This window comes from Cupressus sempervirens, chromosome 3, assembly GCF_028749045.1.
Source record: "Cupressus sempervirens isolate cs-2001-9-10 chromosome 3, ASM2874904v1, whole genome shotgun sequence".
NCBI lineage: Eukaryota > Viridiplantae > Streptophyta > Pinopsida > Cupressales > Cupressaceae > Cupressus > Cupressus sempervirens.
Window position 1 is genome coordinate 630,643,073 of NC_143120.1, and position 21,711 is coordinate 630,664,783.

The 21,711-nt window shown below is 32.0% G+C and overlaps 1 pseudogene; it reads right to left on the minus strand.

Annotated features, from left to right (window-relative positions):
* The window catches only part of LOC149568262 (oligopeptide transporter 1-like), a 38,643-nt pseudogene that overhangs the window by 14,281 nt on the left and 2,651 nt on the right, over positions 1–21,711 (minus strand).

Genomic DNA, 21,711 nt, shown 5'->3' on the forward strand with positions numbered 1-21,711 from the left:
GGAACGAATTTAGAAGTGAATTTTGGAAGGGGAATTTTAGGAAATTTGTAGAGAGAAGTTTTTGGAAAGAAGTGAATCTTCTCACAATCTTCGGGTTGTTGCATGTTAGCATCAAGTTTAGGTTAGGGTCTTGTGTTTTGATCACTAGTTGAATCATGCAATTTGATATTCCTGTCTACTTCGTGATTGTAAGAACTTGTCTTCTCAAATTTCTTGTACGAATTTATCAATTCTTCATTCTGAATCTTTTGCTATTCAAATCCATCTATAAATCTGGATGGAAAGTCTATTTAGAAAACCTTGTTCGATGATTGAAAGAAATTATTTTTAAATCATGAGGGTTAGAACGAAATAGAAACTTATATTGTAAATTGTTGGCTTTCCAAAAATTGATTAGAAAAGGCTTTTGGGTTAAATTCAAAGATTTTAATTGGAAAATTTGACTGATTGGTCACAGTTCGTTTATCAAAATTGGGTTGGAACTTTTTATTAAAATATATATATATATATAGGGGTGGGCGGGGCCACCAACCCACCCCCCCTACTTACCTCCTTGGGTGCTTTTGACTGTGCTACATGATAGCCATGTCTGCTGCTGTAGCAGTAGGTACTGCCTTTATGACAGTATGGTGCTGCTACTACAGTAGTTGCACTATCATGGCAACAACCATTGGGGCTGGCCGTGCGGGCCCTAAACACCTTTAACATAATGCATTTCTTTTTTTATTAAAAAAATTGTTTATAATTTTTATAAAATTTAATTAATACTTAATTATGGTTTTTAATTAATAATTTATTAAAAGTAGATTATAACTAATATAATTTGTTAAATGTTATATTAATTAAATTACAATTAATTATTAATGTTATTAAATTTAATTTATAATGAATTTAAATTATTAATTATTAATATTGTTAATAAATTCTATTAATATATATTAATAATTAATTAAATATTATTGATATAGTTTAATATTTAATAATTAACTTAATTAAAGTTAGTTTAATTAAGACTACTTAATACAGGATGTTGTAAATCAAAGTTTTAATTTATTTAATTATTCTTTAATAATTTAAATAAATTATTACCTTTGTCTATTTTGGAAAATTTACTATAATCAATTAGGGGTAATTGTGTGTATCATTTGGATATAGGGATGAAATAATTTGTAAGGGTAACCTATGGGTTCTATCTATTTAAAACATACATTCAATGGAGAATGGAAACCTTACATTAACTCAACAATATATTATCAATCAAAATGAACTGTGAGACTATTTACTTGAGCACAAACACTGAAAACTGAAACCTTATTGTTTAACTCAAAACTATGTGCATTCAGATCTAACCAAACTATGAGACCATTATGTTTTCTTTGTAGTGTCTATGTTTGGGGTTTTGGGTTGTCCTAGTGTTGACTAGTTTAGGACATTTACCAAAGGCTTGGGAGACTATGAGAATGTGATGATTATGATGTTTTGGTCTTAATCTTTTTAAAACCCAACCATGGTAATGCAATGACATGCTCTATGTTGTGTGTGGATTATTGATTGTTATTGCATTCTAGTTTCCTTGAGAGGATTGAGGCATTTTAAGTGATTTGTTCATGATGATGTCATGTTGTGACATGTTTTGAACTTGACCTTTTTGGATTCTTCGATCATTATTGTGATTTATTTTGGGATATTTTTCCAGTTGCTTGTTAAGAATGGATAGATATTGTAATTTATCATTGATGCCTTCAGTTGCTGATAGAGAACTATTGTGATCATTATGATTATCATTTGATGCTTTCCAGTTTCTCGTGGGGAACTAATTTCATTATTGTGGCTTATCTTTTAATGCTTTCTAGTTGCTTGTATAGGATTGAGGTGATTTTGTGATTTCATAAGCCTAGGGTAGGTTATCTATGTGTAGTGTTGGGAAGTGGCTTGCAATGGGGGATGGGAGACCTGAAGTGGCTTTGGGGATGACTCATTGTAAGTTTTTTTTTCTAATAAGTGATGAAATTACACTAAATAATGAATTAAATGAACCTATTAAGATTAATTGTGTGTTCTCACCCATGCCTTGAGTGCTAGTACAAACTAGGATGGGAGTTGAGAGAATGCTTGGTTATGACCTTGCATTCCATGGTATGCCTTGTTAGTATGAGAGGATACTAGTGGCCATAGGATCATTGGGGACCCGAGATTCCTAAGGGATTGCTCAAGTAACTTCCAATGTGATTTGTGCAATGACACTTTCCCACTTACATAGTAAGTTTCCTATGTGTCTTGTGTGCCTCTAGGTCAAGATGTCTATCTATGTTGGACCCTTTGAGTTAGTGCACTTTTAGGATTTCCTAGACTTAGAGAGTACTTGTGTTTTGTGTTTTGATATCCTATTTGGGACTTGAGATTATCTCCTCAACGTGGTGGGAGTGGGCCATTTAGGTTCCATGCGGTCGGGTGGTAGTGGTTTTTCACTCTTACCATTGAGATCTGTTTGTAGTCACCATGGCTGGAGCATTCTTTGTTGGCATTTACCTTCATTCTATTCATGGATCATTATGATGGATGGTTATATTTTATGATGGATGTTATATCTTTTTGTTGTATGGATGTACCTTGTATGGTGGATGATTTCATTTATTTTATTGTATGTATCATGGATTTGAAGAGGATGATGTATTTCTATTTTTACATATGTATATTCTTTTAAGCCTTTCATACCCTGTGACATGTACAGTGGATGATTGAGCATTCCAAATTAATTTGCCAAGAGGCATTCAGAATAAATGTATATTATAGACATTGGAATTTTTAATTATTCTTTCATGTGGATATGGTAGTTGATAGACTTAGAATTAATTAAATTTAAATGTGACTCAACATCTTGGGATCCTTAAGAATGTAACCCATTATGTATGTTTGTTGATGATTACATGTTATTGCTTCCGCTACTATGTGTTTGATATGTATGTTATAATTTCTTACTCCCAAAAAAAAAAAGTTTAGCAAACTTAGTAGAACTTTAGGTTTATTCTTTTGGATCCTTTGGCAGGGCGTTACACAAGAAGAGCACACAAATGAATTCCAAGTAAAGATTGAAGCTTTTGCAAAGATTCTAGCCAAGACTCAACACTGTTTCATCGATGTAAGGTATTTACACTAGTGTTGAGCTATGCAGTTAAGCAATTTTTATGTCTTGAAACCCTAGTTTGAGGAAATGGCATCTAGCTCTAGGAAACCCAAGACAAGCAGTCGTTTGAGGTTCAGTTGGTCAGTAATGAAGTTAAACAACCAGATTTTAGACCAATTCCCAAAGTTGCATACAAAAATGACTCTGCCAGAGCTTTATCCATTATTCCACCTAAAGTTATGATGGTGTAAGATGTTAGGTGGTGTTATAACTGTAAAATAGGTGCAATTGGTGACATGTAGATTTGATAAGCATATGAAAAACTTTGTGAGAATGGGGTAATAAAGGAAGAGTTTCAGATTATTGAAAGGAATGGCTTAATCCACGCCCTAGATTTGCCCACTATATTCAAAATTGAATGGATAAGAATTGTGCTAAGTAGACCATGATGGATGCCTATGCTTGGAAGATGGACCCATTAGACTTTCTAAAAGAATTATACATAGAGTAACTAGGTATCCAACCCTTGAATGACCAAAGACCCTAAGGAATGATTCTAAAGAAGCCATATAGAAGAACACTGGGGAAAAGTGGAACAAGAGAGGGATGACAATTGACACCATCAAAGATCCTCTTGTAGAATTTGCTATTAGGGTTATATCCCATAAATTCTACTAGTCAAGATAACTCAAAAATGTACCTTGTATTGCAATAGACACGGGATAAAAAATTTTCATGAAGGATCATACATATGATCTAGTTGAACTACAATTACAATAGATTATGGAGAACTTGGGAGCCATAAGAAGGTCCACGGGAGCCCAATGCAAATTTGGAGAAATTTTGATATGTTTTTTTTTTTCTATGTTCAGAATGAATTCCCTTCTTTTGAAAAGGTAAGCTAGAAAACAAATAGGTCAATAGTAGTACAAGTGAATGAGTGCATAGAAAAGATGGGGGAAAATTTTGAAACTATAATGACCAACTACTTTGAAGACTTTAAGTAGTCAATGAAATAGAGACTAAGGATATCTGTCTCTCTTATTGAGCAGCACATCAATGACATATGTTTCTTAGCAGACAGTAGCAATACCAAGGATGATATGGCTAGGCCACTTGGATATGAAATCAATATTGATGAGGCATCATAAGCAATCACATCATTGCTAGTAGAAGAAATTGACAAAAGTGAAAAACCTTTTGGCACTTTTGATGTTGTGAAGTCCAAAGTTGAAATGGAGTTGAAAAATACTTCAACCCTAAAGAAAAAGGATAGACTAGTCAAGAAGCTTAAGGCTAGACTTGGTGAAGAAACAACAGAAGGTGAGGAGGATAATGAAGAGGAAGATGAGGATGAAGAAGAGTAGGATCAAGGGCCACTTGCATTGACCCAAGACATGGGAGAAGATGCAAAAGAGGTAGAAGGTGCCAAGAAGCAGGAGGAAACCAAGGAAGCACATACCAAGCCAGAGGCAAAGAAAATAAAAGCCACCACCAAACTAGCTACCAAGACCAAGAAAGTTGCTAAGCCCAACCTAGCAAAGCCTACCACAAGGGCCAGTATAAGAGCCATATCAAAGAAGGATAAGGAGCAAGAAAATAAAGAGACCATTGAATAGGAAGGTCTAGCCAAGAAGAAGATGAGAAGAACCTATGTTGCACCTCATGAATTAGATGAAGAAAGAACAAAATCTGATGACAACATCCAATTTAGAGTGGTAAGTCACACCACTGAGTCTAATTTGGAAAATATATGTGATAACATTAGGGATAATGTAGACTTTTTAGGTTTAAAAATTATTGATTTTAATAAGTTGAATAGAGAAGAATAGAACATAGTTGAAGAGTTAGTCTACACTATGATGGCCAAGTTCAAGAACACTCCACTTGAACTTGACAATTCAATGCCTAAGTAGTTATATTCAATTGTAGAAAATAAATGGCATTATTTGTTCAATATGGAAAAAGAAATGAAAGAGTCAACATTGGATCGAGTAATGCTTGAACTCACTAAAGGGAAAGTTAGAAAAGAAAATAAGAAGCATGGGAGCAAATTTGCACACAAGTATAGAGCCTTTAGTATTCTTCATAATAAAATTGAAAATGTTGTCAGAAAGTCCACTCAAATGTGGAAATTAATTTATGGCCTGACAACTATCAAATAAGGAGAAGCAGATCCCTTTGAGGGAAGAACCAATGAAGAGGAAGAGGACAATGATGAGGAGGAAGAAGGTGAAAAAGATAAGCCAGATGTTACAATGGAGAAGGAGACACAAAAACATGATATGGCAACTAATGAGGAGCAACAACAAGAATAGAGTGTGCAAGACACACAATGGCCACACCAAGTCCTCCACACATTACTTCCACACCAACATATATAGTAACTATACAAGATGTTCCTGATAATTCTGGTCAGAATATAAATCCATTGAATGTAGAGGATCTCAAAAAGATTCTTCACTGGACTACACTAAAAGCTTAATTGTGTACAAATCCAATCTTGGTGAGTGTGGAAGAACTAAAAAAAGTTGTAGTTGACTTCACAAGGGATAAGGTTAATCTACAAGAACAACCTTCTCATATCCCAATAGCTACTATTGGATAACTAGTCACTACAACTGTCGAGGAGCCAATAAATGATCAAACAAGACAAATGGATACCTCTGTCTCTATAGAACAAGAACAAGGTGCATCCCCACAAATCACAATAATTGATAAGGAAATATTTGAAGAGGATAAGGAAATTCCTAAGGACAACAAACAAGAGGCAATACAAACATTGATAAATTTTCCTACAATAGGGACTCCAACTTGAACATCACAAAATTCGAACATTGAAGCAAAACCACTTACAATTTTAGCACTAGGCTCGAGCTCTACAAAGGTTTCAAGGGTACTTCACTATGGAGACCGTACACTAGATGAGGACGTAGTCATTTCCAAATATGACTATGAAACTATGAACATAGATTAGATAAATGAAGTGCAAGAGCCACTAGAAAAGAAAAAAAAAAAGGAGATACATAGAAATGAGTGTAAACAAAGGCAAGTTCTAATTGAGATCAAAGACATCTTTCTAGATGCATTTAGCTTGTAGGTACCTGATGAAACCAAGCCCATTATGGAGAAATTATTTAGTATAGTGGACCAGGTACAGAATGAAAACCTTGATACAAATGCAAAACTATCAGAATGGTTTGAAAAGAAGTTTCAAACAAAGGTAAATGAAAGAATATCAAGTGAAATAGAACTTTCACAATTTGAGTTGGCCAAGAAAATTGAAAATGTAAAAGTAGTACTTGAGAACATATTCTCATTGTACTCAAAATTGTGTGACCCATCAATTTTCACATAAGAAACCAGCCAGTGGATAATGAGCTTGGAGAGGAACCTTAAAATATCAAGCATGCAACTACCTAAGGATCTAGCTCAGAGTGAGAAGCATTTTAATACTATGCTTCACACTCAGAAGGAACTAGCTGTGCTCACAGTACAAGAGGCAAATATAAAGGCCAAGTTAATATAATTCAATCTACCATCACCCCACATATGGAAATTTTGCAGAAAGAACTGGCCTATGCTGAAAATGTTTTAAAGAAAGACCCCAATCTTTCTACATTGAAAGGCTTAGTTCACCTTGCAACAGAGTCAGCCCTGCAACTTAAATCACTAAAAATTACACTAGATGACTAAGATGCTACTTTGAGGATAGTAATGGAGGTAAATAAATCCTTTTTGGCTAAGTATTTAGTTAATGTATAGAACCCTTTGACAGAAGTATCAAAAAAGGGGAAGATAATTATAATAAAAAGGGGGAGATAAAACTAAGGGGGAGATAAGGAGATAAATTTTTAAGAAGAGAAATAGATAAGCCAAAAGGAAATTATAACTACAAGGGAAGATGAGTGAAAGGGGGAGTAAAACTAAAACATGACATATAGAATAGAGTAGATAGAGAAAGAATGGAAAGGTAGAGATAGAGAGTATAAAAATTAACATGAGACAAATCCAATATGAGAAGTTGTGGATACAACAATGGCACATCAACTCAGGGGGAGTTACAAATTTTGAGGTATCTTGACAAAATTTTGAACAATTTTTGAAATTTTGTATACATGCCAAAAAAAAAAGTATATTATGCTAAAAAAGATTAGATTCATCATGTATAGTTAAGTTTTTTTACACTCATGTCAAAGGGGGAGATTGTTGGTCTAAGATTAGTTTTGACAATTGAGTGTTAACACACTTAACAAATTTTCTTAGATAATGCCAAGTACAATATAGATGCGGAGTTACAGTCTTTGTTGAACCATAAATTCAACAAGTGCTAAGTCATTCAGATGCCAAGCAAGTTTCAACTACCAAGTGACTAATAGATGCTGAGCTAATATATGTGCTGAGTAAACTAAATGTGCTGAGGAAGACAGAATTTCTATAGATTCTGAGCAAGACAAAATTTCTATATGTGCTGAGCATTAGTAATTAGTAAGTTCTGAGTAACATAGAATAAGCAAAAGAGTTTGTGCCCTCATTTTTGAGCCAACATATGATGAATCTTGAAGGATTAAAAGATAAGATAATTTTTTTTAATTCCCTATGAAATCAACATGTAACCAATCAGAAAAATAGAAATATTTGAGTGGGAAAAATGGATGAATCTCAATTGTAGATTCATACCTAACCCTAAGTCACAAAACCTTTTTAAGGAGGTTAAAACCCCATAATTCAAAAAAGGTATGAGAATATATAAGAGAGTATACAAAAAGAGAATGCATGCAAGGATAGAATACTAGTGAAGTTTGAAGGAAGTGAAAGGGGTGAAGAGACTTAAAAGAAGGATAGCATTGTAGTATTAGTTAACAGAATAGAGTATCAACACTTTAAATAGAATCATATCAGATCAATGAGGATTAGATCAGAATGGATTGAACATCAATCTAAAATCAACAATTAATGATTGCAAGTTATCAGGTCAATACATTCCACTATACTTTCTAGCCATTATATTAGGAGAATGAAAATCCTATGAACATAGGTTGATTTAATAGCCATTTTGTAAATCCTTTAATAGGGTGACATTCCAAGTGAGTGTTTGTAAATCCTTTAGATAGGTACACCATTAATAGGGTGTTGGAGCCTTTAATAGGGAAGACCATTGATGATGGTCAAACTTTGTGACCTTGACAAGTTACATATTTCTACAGTGATAAGTTGTGAGTGTCATCCCCACCCTAGTTTTACCTTCTCATTTTGGAGGGTTTCAGGGTGATCAAATATTGTGTTTTCTATATTCATGCATGCCTTTTCTTTCATGTTAATTAGAAATGTTTCATTCATGTATTGATTCCAGTTAAAAGTTTTATAGCTTAAATATTGGTATTTCTGATTCACCCCCACCCCCATCTCAGAAGTATTCATCCCACTTGTAAATTCCAACAAAAGGAAATGGTATTATCCTTAGATTAAGGTTTTAATGTATCATATTTAAAAATGTTACTCATGATTAAGCTAACAATAAAACAAGGTGAAAAAATAAATTGTAGTAGAAGTTTGTTTGTTTGATATGACTATATAGACTAAGACATAGGGGATAGATAATGGTCTAGCCAAGGAAACACATAGCAAGTGCTTTGAGAGGATTCTAATTTTTTAGTGAGCACAACAATATTATTATTATATCTATTATTCTTAATGTTTGTTATAATTAGCATTGGTCCAAAGTTTTAATTATCTATAATAAGGATTCAATAATGTAATATATGTTTTCACCCCATATAATAGGGGTATGGACTTGTAAAATATGTATAAAAATTTAGATATGTAAATTAATGACTAGTCAAGGGTCGATTAAATCATGTAACTAATATTTCAGATTGTAGGGCTAGACCTAAAGTTTTCTTTAATCCATTTTTTCTTCTATAAATTCTTATTAATAATCAATGAATAATGTCATTAATTAATTATAATGGCTCTACATCCAAACTTACCAAAAATGGCGAACAAGGCAGAGTGAAACCCTAAATCTACGTACCTTGAAATTTTTTCTCAAACTGGATCAGACCAAAATATTAAAATGAAGGCCTCCACATTCACTGCAAAAATAGCTTTGCTATATTGGTTGCCCTCCATGACAATAAAACTAATAAAATTAAGGAAGAATGAAAATCCATAGGAAAGCAAGGTGGTAGTAATTCAAAGGAGAAATATATAAGTAAAAAGACATGACACTAATCAACAAAAGAGGAGGGATGGAAAATAATTCTAAGGAAAAATAAATTAGAAAAAAACAATCAAAACCATGAAAAATGGGAAATCAAAGAGAGAAGTAAACAAGATTTCAATAGGGCACACTTCTTCAAAACTAAGTATGCATTATAAGCTGCAAATGTGCCTAGCTTGAATGGAGGGCAAGGTAACCTTTCCAAAAATGATGCCCTGGCTAATAAGGATTCCTCTAGGGCTCTCAATATTAACCTTTGTAAGAATATTATAGTAAAATTATTATTATCTGTAATAAAATCAGCAAGGATGATGGAAATATTGTCAAACCCATGAAGCCATAATCTAGGACATTGACTCAAATCTTTCAATTAGGATATGGTAACTTTTCTTTCTTTATCTTCTTTTTAGTCTAGATTCATTGTCATATGGAATTATCTAGAAAGGAAATTATCTCTTCATCTTTATGTTTTTACAAAGGTTACTTTATTAATTTCTTTCCCTAGAGGCCAAACATTAATGAACAATCAACTAGTCTTTTGAATTTCCCAACTTGGATAGTTTTTAAGGATCTTCCTATAGAAATTCTACACAATCAAATTTTGGAAAGGATAGGCCTTTCTCTAGGGGCATTATTAGGAGTAGATATAAACATTAATGACAAGAAATAAATTAAACTATTAATCAAAATGAACCTGACGAATAAAATTGAAAATTAAATTAGAATCATTACAAATAGGTCTTATTATGACTTATGATATTCAAAATTTAAAGGATACATTTAAATAAGATATCAATTCTAACTAAAAACCAAATAAAGGAGATAGAGTATTTGTCAACACATAGGTATTCCAAGATGAATAAGATATTCTCCAACCTGATCAACAAAGGAAAATATTTAAATCGATTCAAGGGAAACATAGATGCCTCAGAAACTTGTAAGAATTTACTGTTTAAAAGTCTCATAAGAAGAGAGACAGAGAACAAATAGGAAGGAGGGATAGTTGAAGAGGAAGATAATTTGTAGGGAAGGGTATACAACCAGTTTGAACATGTAGAGAATAGCCAAGTGAAAAAGAAATAGTGGAAACAAAACAAGATGAAAAATTAATAAAAAAAATGTAAGATAGGATTAGATTAATGAATAGTAAACATGAGGAGGAAATAAAAGAATGTAGCAATGCATAAAAAAAAATCTCTTCATTGAAGATATAAGTGAGAATCTTAGAAAATACAAGTAGCTCACTAATGATTTTTTATTAATTCATAATTTTATAGGAGACCAAATCATCCTTTGGGAGGAAGCGCACAAAGAAACATCTAGAAATCGTTCAAAATAATCAAAATATACAAATAAAATCTATAAAGATGAAAAACATGGAGAAAGAGGCATTAAAAGAATCTAGGAAAATCATAATCATTCAAGAAAATAATGTGCTTGGAAAAATAGAGGCGTAGGAAGAAAGGCCAACAATAAAGAACAATGCAAAGGAGGGAAACTTTAATAAGGAAAAAGAGATCGAGTGTGATTACAATGCACAAAAAATAAGGTTGTCATCCTAGACGTGAACAAGACATGTGATGTAAATTGGATTGTTTCTAGCACTTTCATCACTAAGGACCCACCTAGGCTTCTCTTCAAGACTACTAGGGTTTACCTTTGATCACCCTAACCTCAAGTGGGTTTCTATCTTATCCTCCAATCTTCCCTATCTAGTTACACCAATGTTTTGCAACTTGCTTCATCTTAGAGACATTCCCACTTGCTCTTCAAACACATAATTCTATCAAGAATGGTCATTTTTCCTTCACCTTGGAGTGAGGTATGTAAATTTAGGGGTTTTAGACATCCTCTATCCTTTTGGACTCAAAATCCATAGGTCTCCTTATTGATTCCTTCAAACTTGACCAAACTATCCTAATTATACCTAGTAGAATTAGGTCTCCAAACTTGGTTTTTGGGCTTTAACTCCAAATTTCCCTTAAAAAGGTGGAAAAGTAACTTCAAATATGAAACCCTTTTGGGAATACTTCAATATTTTGTGGGTCTTAGGTCGCCAACCTATCTATACACTCCTTTTCTATTTTTATGCCTAAAAATAAGGGTTTCAAGCAATTTTCATTAGCACTTACTAGGGTCTAATGAAATACATAACAAAACTTGTCTTGGAAACTTATCCTTTCACATGTAATTCCATAATACATCCCTCCTCCTTATAAAATTCTTAGATTGAACTATCTAACATGTTCAATCCATTTAAATCATCTTGTAAGCACTAAGATCACCTAGCCATGCATTGAAAGCTTGCCTAGGGCATCACTTGAAAAATGGAAAACTAGTTTGTACAAGCCTCTCCTTTTCTAGGTATAATATAAAAGCATGCCACTTACATCAACCTCAAGGCCATGATGATTCCATGGCTAGGGTTCGTGGGGGAGCCATTCTCACAAGAATTGCCAAAACAAAATAACATACTACCCAAAAATAAAATATTTTCAAACTACAACCAAATGAACTTCTATCAACTTTAAAAATGAAACAAAAAGTACTATAAGAACATGAACTTTAAAGATCCAATACAAACAAGAGCCCTTCAATCCATTAAGGTAAAACTTGTTAATTCTAAACGAACAAAACCATCATTTTCCACATTCAAGTCCACTTATTACAACTTCCAACCCTTCAAATGGGTCTCCTTAGTGGTCTTATAGGTTCTTCTAGAGGTTCTAGATATTTATCCTAACCATCAACCTCATTCTCCTAAAAATTCTTGTCAAATATTGTCAAGCAACAATTTCAAAGTTATTGACAAGTTTTTGCATCTCGTAGAAACTTTGACATATAACCCTTGGAAACTTCCAAATAGGCCTACTATGGTCTCTTTAGGATGTCTCAGCATGATTTATCCTTCATAGCATCAAATCACATGTTTTTGACCAATTTCACCTAATTAACAACTTTTTGACATCTTTCCCAACTTTGCATCAAATGAACATATATGACCTCCAACCTATGGAAAAAGACATAAAAACACCATAAAGGATGAATCAAAATTAAAATCAACCTTTTCTTAGAATTCTAAGGTATAAAACCCATAACCCTAATATTACTTCCTAACAACCTAAACATAAGAAACAAAAAAAAACTAAAAAATAACTAGAATGGATTGAGCCTTGTCAAATCCATCTAGGAGAAAATACACATGATCTTCTAAGGTCCAAACACAAAAAAATAACTTGGTTAAAGTCATTACCAGCCAAAAATCAAAATATAGAACTAGGACTAGGAGTTAGCATAGGTGCTCTTCCACCAATGTACATGACACAATATGGAAAATAACAACTACTATAATTCAGAATCAAGAAAAGCTCATCTTCCTATAAGCTATGAAAGAAACCATTACGAGGTTATAACTAAGATCCTAGATAAAAACCAAGTCAATAGAGTCAGAAGTGAATAATTAAACTCACCCACTTTGGAAAATTATCCTAAGGTAGAAGGAGGAAAAATAGATAAGAAAAAAAAAATCCTTACCAATCAAAGACATTGAAAAAGGAAAGGAAAGGGTAGAAAGTATAGAAAAGAAGATAGATTTAATCTCTCTAGAAAATAACCCAACCTTTAATGATAAATCAATATAAAATACATAAGAGATCAGAAGTGCCAAAAGAAATAGAACTAAGGAAATTAAGAAGAAGCACTATAAATTATGGCAAACACCAAACAACAAAAAAATTGTTTTCAAAGATATGGAATTAGAATCACTCATCTTGACAAAATAGATGTCTTTGAAGTCTACCATGAATTGATTTTCTGATTGTAGACTTCAAAGAATGGTTTTCTAGGATTATATTTCTAGATCTACCTACATACAAATGAGTCTATACTTGGAATAATAGAAGGAAAAGATTTTGCAATATTGTTGAAATACTTGATAGATTTATTTTCAAAGGTCATCTCAACTCCTTTAATCATATTATGTATACATTGATTTTACCATATGCAGGATCAAACCACTATCCTATTCAACTAGAAATCATAGAGTAACAAAAGCCCACGAGAAACCCCTTTAAATGTAAAAAATGTAGTTTCTAGACAATAAGTTTTTAGGAAGTGTTAAGAAATGATGGACATAAGAGGAATTTGAAGGCTCCAAAATATTCTTCTTTATGAAAAAATTAAAAGCACTTAAAGAGAAAATAATAAAATGGAATAATGAACACTTCAATAATATATTTATAAAAAATTTAGTTAATGAAGAAGAAATAGAAAAACTAAATAAAGAAATTATATAGAATGGAATGGATAATGAAAAATTTATGAAAGAGAAAGAATTATTACATAAAAAAGAAATAATCTTAACTAAGGAAGAAATTTAGTGGAAATAGATTTTGAGAGAAACATGGTTAGATGAAGGAGACAAAAATACATTTTATTTTCATGCAAGCACTTTGAATAGACATAATGTTAGAATTCTTTAGAATAACTGAGAGGGGGGTGAATCAGTTATTCAAGGTCCAATAATGTCCAATAAAAATTTCTAATAATACATAGGTGAATCGAAAGTACTATCCTTTTTTCTTTCTTATCATGCATTCAATTAAACATTAAACAATCATGAAAAGTAATCATGCATCACCACATAACACAAAGGATTTTGATGAACTAGAAACCCTCCAAAAATAAGAAGGTATAACTGGAGTGGGAATGACACCCAAAAAATAACTGTGCAATTGATTTCAACCACTTTTGATGGTTTTTCCTATTAAAAGCCTGCTCTGTTAAAGGCTTTACACATTGTTAGATGTGACCTTGTTAAAGGATTTCTACACCTTGTTAGGAGTGTGCCCTATTAAAGGACTTAAGAACATTCAACATAGAATGTCACCCTATTAAAGGATTTACATAGAGCTGTTAGGCTCACCCAAGTCCATGGGATTTATAGTCACTTTCTCAAAAGAATCTTTTATCCCTCTCTAAGGATCTCCTATCCTTCTCCTAAGGATCTCTTATCCTTCTCTTGGGGATCTTCTATCCTTTTCATGAGGCTTATCCACCTAGCTATTAAGCTAACCTAGAGATGTAGGATTTCAATATCTAATACAATGGTAAGAGAGTATTAGAAGGGCTTTGACCTGATAAAGATTGCAACCCTAACCTTGCAGATTTTAGATCATTCTTCAGTTCCTTTCTTTGCTTGGCTTTTCTCCCTTGCAGTGTTGACAGCTTATTCACCCTTCAAGATCTATCTCCTTTAGTTCTTCTACTCATTATGCCAATGCAATCTTATGGTCACTTGATCAACTTAGAGTCCTAATGTTCTATTCTTACTCCTCACTGTGTCCTCTTCTTGACACTTCACTCTAGCCTTCTCTTGGCTTCTTTGCATGATCACACTTATGACCAACTCCCTCTCACTCTTCTTTGATCTCTGACCTGTAGCTCTTTATAAATAATTTTTTTCCTTCATTTCTCGCTCAAATATTAATTTGATCTTGAGAAAATGATATTGTTTTCCCTTTAAATTGCTTCTTCTAAAAACTTCATGATAAGTCCACCAGCATTCACCTTGAATTGGTTTGCATGGTTTACATAAAATTCTATGACATCGACTCATCATCCTTATCATCTAACTAATTTCAAAAAATTCAATCTAACAAACTTATCATTACTGATCTAGCTAATCTTTGACTTAACAAATAATGTAGCAACTCGACATCATTGGTTTACTATGCTTGACTCCTTTTGTGTTACTCGGCTTCTATTGCATTTATTGATGCTCGACACCCATTACCTTTTTTTTTGATGCTTGTCACTTGAAGTCTTTTCTTGAGTTACTTGGCACCTAAAAATTCCTCTGTTACTTAGCACCTGAAGGTTTTCTCAGCACACACTGAAGTTGAACTTGCTTGGCTTCAACTATGAATCTGCTCAGCTCTAACTAGCTTGCTCAGCTCTCTCTAATAACTTAGTTAAAACTTACATCTTTGATGTGTCTTAGTGTGTCCATTCTCTATGTCTTAGAGTATTTCATCAATACACTATTTCATCAATGGCTTAGCTGATCCTTATACTTCTTTGGAACATCATAAATTCAACCTTTCTCTAGGTGCTCTAGTTACATCTTATTGATTGTCTCCTGTCAATCAGCCAATTGATAGTACTTGGATCACTTAAGCAATTGTCATTCCTACAGGTAGCAAGTTTGACGTCAGTGACAAAATAATGATTGAAAACATTCTTTACTAGTTCCATTATTCTTCATTCATGATCCTTGCAATCATTTCCAACACATAACATAAAAAAAATCACCAAAATAAAGGACAATGATGGACTAGTAATTGACAACACTAACCAAATAGCTGAAATCTTTGTTAAGCATTACTCAGATACCTTATGGAACCATGAATATTCAAATCTTGAAGCACACAAAAAAATGCTAAGATCAATTCCTAGGATATTAACTAATGAAGATAACAAATATCTCAATTAAAAATTTTCTATCGAAGATATTAAAGAAGATCTCTTCTCCCTCAGCCCTGACAAGTCACCGAGACTTGATGGATTTTAGAGATTCTTTTTTCAAAAATGATGGATATTTTAGGAAACAATTTATGGGAGGCCATAGAAGCAAAAATAAACTTAGGATCATTACTAATAGAGATTAATAACACCTTCTTATCTCTGAAACCCTAAAAAATAGACTTGTACTCTCTAGGAGATTATAGACCAATAACATTATGTAACACTATCTATAAAATCCTATCAAATGCTATGGTAATATGACTCAAAAAGATTATTCATAAATTAATCTTAGAAGAAAAAATAGTCTTTCCCCCAACATATCTATCTATGATGGAATAACTATTATCCAAGGGATGATTCACTCAACTCAGACCAACAAGAAACCAAGCATGCTGATGAAGTTAGATATTTGCAAAGCACATGACAAGGTGGATTGGAGATTTCTATGTAAAATCTTGAGAGCCTTTGGTTTTTCAAATCAATGGGTTAATTTAGTTTTTAATTATATCACAACCCCAAAGATATCCTTACTCATCAATGGTACACCGAAAGGGTACTTTAACATTTCATGGGGCATAAGAAAAGGAAATCCTATATCCCCATTTCTTTCCATAATCATGGTTGAAGCCTTTGGTAGGGCTATAAAAAAACACAAGAGTAAGGAAGAATTAAAGGTGTTAAGGTAACTAATGATGTGGCAAACATCACTCATCAATAATTTGAAAATGACATGATCTTACTAGGAGAAAGCTCTATAGAAGAAGCACATTAGTTTAAATTTTTTATTTACATCTATATGAAGGCCTCAGTTCAAGAAGTCAATTCAAAAATATCTAAGATCTTTTTCCTTTATACATATTTGCTTTTGGAAAGAAACATCTACAATATTATGGGTTATAAAAAAGGGGGAGTTCCAATGTAAATATCTAGGTCTACATATTGAAAAAGGGGTAAAAGAAAGAAAAACTTGGAGCCTTATGGGTGGTAAAATTAACATTAAAATATAAAACTAGAAAGGTAACTACTTAAACATGGTAGGTAGATTCACAATGATCAAAGTTGTACTATGAGCTATTCCTACATACCAAATGTCTTGCCTACCTCTACCCAAAGGGGTTAAAAAACATGTATACCAAAAGTTAAGGAATCTTTTTTTTTTGGCAAGGAACAAAAGAAAAAAATAAATTGGCCTTGATCAAGTGGGAACAAATATGTAAACCTAGAGAGTTTGGTGGATTAGGTATTAAAAATTTAAGTTGGCAAAATAGGGCTTTAGGAGCCAAGCTATTTTAGAGGATGCTCCATGAATTTGATAGAAAATGGGATAAAATATTATATCATAAATACCTTAAAAATTTGGATCCTCTAACTCTTTTTTGTACTAAAAACCCACCTAATGAAATAAGTTTGGGAATTTATGATGCAAAAAATTTAGATTTCATTCTAAATAGTACAATCTAGGATTTAGGAAATGGCCAAGACATCCTGTTTTGGGAGGACTAATGGGATGGGCTCCCCTCTCTAGAAAAACCAAACTTACCCATTAATATCAAACATACTCTCACCCAAGCATGGGGCTCTAATGTAAAAGATTATAAAGAGGAACAATAAGAAGGATGTCAATGGAAGAAAGTAACTAACACATGCTTAACTCATTAAGAGCAATCAATTTTTGATTTTTTTTTTCTTTTGCAAAACAAAAATGAAAATCACAAAGAAAGGAAAGATATATTGAATTAGGGGTGGGGGGCATCATGGGGTGGGGGGGTGCCGTGGGTGTGAAAAATGGAAAATATAGTGTAAAGAAAGATTATGAGTTCATCATAAATTCTTAAAGAAGGGAAAAGACAAAGATCCCCCCTAGATTTGTGTTGGAATCCTTATGTCTTCCCAAGGTAGGTATTTTCCTTTGGGCAACAATGTAAGATACAATTTTAAAAATAGTTATACTCACATAATTAAGCTTTGAAAATCCATTCAGATGTACATTATGCAAAAAGGAATCTAAAATAGTTGGACATTTGCTATATGAATGTCTCTATGCTACTCATGGTTGGAAATGGATTTGTAACAAATTAAATTGGCAATAGAATCTTCTTGATAACCTTTGGAACCTACTTAAGAGTTTCCCTAGCAATGGATCCAAAGTATATAGAAAAATTTGGAGAATAGCCCCATCGATCATCCTTTGGGAAATTTGGAAAGAAAGGAATAGGAGAATATTCACTAATTCAAGTATGGATATATACTCTTTATTAAATAAAGTTGAAACACCCATTATAAAAACTATAAATATTAATTTAAGAAATTATTACATGGAAGAAGGTTGCTTCACCAATTGGGATGTTGAGATGAGGAGTAATTGGCAAAATTTAATCATACCTACTATATGTATTGTTCTAAAGCTTACAAGATTGCTAGAGCCTCATGTAAATGGGTACCACCTCCTAGGGGATGGTTCAAATTAAATTTTGATGGTGCTTCATTGGGTAACCCTGGGGAAGCTAACATAGGATGTATTATCATGAATGATGAAGGAAATTATCTTACTAAAAGAGCCAAATCCATAGGCAAAACCTGTAACAAGTTAACTGACTTAGAAGCTCTGAAGGAAGGTCCAAAACTAAGTGTGGATGTGGGTATTAATAAGCTATGTATAGAAGGAGACTCCCAATTTGTACTCAATGTTTTAAGAAAAAGAAACACACCTAATTGGACTGTAAATTTCAAAGTGGAAGATGCCATCAAAATTCTTGACAAATTTCAAGAAACTAAAACGGACCACATCTATAGAGAAGGAAATAGAGAGGCTCATACTTTAGCGAACAAAGGTGTAGAAGGATAATATATCACTATAAGTAATTTAGAACTAGTAACTTTATAGTATAATATTAATATTATTGACACTCTGACTTTCCCTTAGTAATCTCCTCTTCATTACATATTCAACTTGCTTTTTAGTAGACTCCACTCCCCTTCATATAATTTTTACTCTAATATAAAACTAATTAACTTAGCTCCTTTTCACCGCTACATATTCATGTATCCTAGAAAAGTTTCATAGTATCCACATATTTTTTGATTTATATAATGACCTTTTAGCCATACTCAAAGATATTCCCAACCTTAATTCTTACACTGGTAATTATAATGTTTTGTTTAGGCTCTACATTTGAGTAAGATTTATCCCGCATTAATAGATTCTAAAGGGTCCTTAGGAAATTGTGTTGAGTGTATCTAATATTATTTTAAATTAAAATTCACAATCCAATAGTATTTTAAATTAACTCTCCTTGTAAAACCTCTACTTATTAGATGACTTGAATTAATTATAGGCATGTATATCTATTGAATCCATTTTTTCTTAGGATACATCTTTGAGAAAAACCAAATAAGTACAAGTGCAAATATACCCACCAAGAACCACCAATTTTGATTTTTGTACAAACCAAGATTGCCAAAAATCTTTTGTGGGCCAATTAGTCCCCATATAACTAATGCATTATAGAAAACTGTATCACTTGAACATGTCCATGGACTCCCTGTGGGCAATAACTTTGGATGAAAAATGTCCTTTATTGAGTATAGTAACCACCAATTTGTTCCAATGTAAACACAAGTTGCAACTAAAGTACCTGTCACCTATAAAACCAATTAAATATATTATATTTTCAATGCAAAAATCGTTATAGCATCCTCATTTTTTTAAAACATAACTCCATGGATATGAACCTCGTACAAAATTATGCATTATATAGGATAGACATTTGAATGCTTATTTTACTTTAAGTAAGTATTGAAGAGAATTATATTGGATGAAGGGTGAAAATTTGTGAAAAAAAGGATCCAATTAAAAAATATATATTTATACTATAATGAAAAATACTTGTAATCTAGAATAAATTTTTATTTTATTTTATACCAGTGTTGAAATAAAAAGGAAACCCTACACACTTAATAAAAATATGGATTCTTTCTTAAAGTTTCTTTTAGAAGTTGTATTATTTTTTTAACACATATTTATGATTTTGAAAAGGTTATATAAGAGGAGTGGGGTACCAAATTGAACAATAAACATAGAGTGTGGTGGTATTTTCATGTAATGTCCCACCTTAAAGTCTTGAAGAAATGAACGAGCTTGAGCCATGATGATGTACCCATATGTTTTGAATGCCACATTGGCCACTGGTCTTCCTAGATATAGATATCCAATGATGTATTCCATTATCCAATTCAATCTAGGTTGTTGTGAGCATAAATTAAATAAGAAAAATAATTGTTAAACTAAAATTCATTAGAAATTAAAATATAAAATTTAAGATTCAAATTTCATTTGAAAATAAGAATAAGTAGAAAGGAGATAAAAATTTAAATTTCAAATATTGGAAAGAAAAATTCTACAAATGAAATAAATTTTATATTTATTTTAATTGAACAATTTGATACTAAAATACAAATTTTAGTAAGATGCTAATTAAATTAAGCATTTTATTATGCATCAAAACAAAATGAATTATATAGACAAGAGCCTACAATACAATGATACATTGTGAGCCTGTCATTTGAGAGGTTTTGAATTTAAGTCTATTTGATCTTAACACGTAATATTAGTTAATCTCAGAAAATAATAATAAAAAATAATAAAATAAAAAAACCTCTACCTTATAAAAAAAACCGAAGGAATTGCATTGCTACACTTAAATAACTATTTATCATTATTTTTTCCCAATGTCCAAACTACCCCAATAAGTTACACTAATATTAACTACTATAAGTTTTATTTGTTTAATTATAATTAATTTGTATAGGTAAATTCAGCTGAAATAAATATACTTCAAGCTTCACCTATTAGAAAAGCTAATATACTTTAAGATGAGCTATCTAAAGTACGAAGATAAAATCTCTCTTGTATAATATCATATTAATAATTGTATTCTACTAGAAAAGATAAAAGGCTTTAAGATAAAATATCTAAACAAGTGAAAACTTAAAATAAGCATATTGTACAAAATCAAAATAGAATTTCATATTAATACCTAATTTGTAACTACTTAAATGATACCAATAGGTAGAGTGAATACACAAGCTATCCCCAAGGCAAGAAGAAATCCCCAATATTTTAGCTGTAGATCATCATTGTAACTCTCACAAGCTACCAATGCTAATGCCATAGCCACTGATAACAAGATGAGAAACCAGTACTGTGGAACAGACTTGTAGTTGGCCTTCATTAATCTGGTGTACACATCAACTCGTTGATCTATCATTGCTGATTTAGCCTGCTGCCAAATGTCTCTAAACATAAAAATTACAATATAACTATGTCAAAAAAGGTTCCTAAAGAATAAACAAGATCTTCTAAGTCCTAATTTGTTTAGGTTTAAATTTACAATCTCATTTTCTGATAGAATATGAATTACTATGGAATCAAATTAGTCATCTAAGAAACTCTATGTATTTTGCTCAAACCAAAATTTTATAGAAACAAAAGTAAAAGCTATTAAATTCCTATGCTAAATAAGTTTTGTGCCCATATTATTTGTGAGTTCAACTGTATAATATTTTTTTTGTTTCAATGTTTGTGATCATAGGTGATTTATGAGGAACTCCTTTATTAGCTTAATAAAAGATCATAGAATGTAATTCAAAAGATTGATGTAAAATAAATCTTTTACATGAAGTTAGAGTGATGAAGCAGAATGTGGTTTCAAAACATTGATGCAAAAAAAATCTTTTTATCATTGAAGTCCCAAATGATAGATAATGAAAAATGATTTAGCCTACTACGAAATGTCCTTGGACATAGGATTATAATGATTACAATATAACTATATAGGAA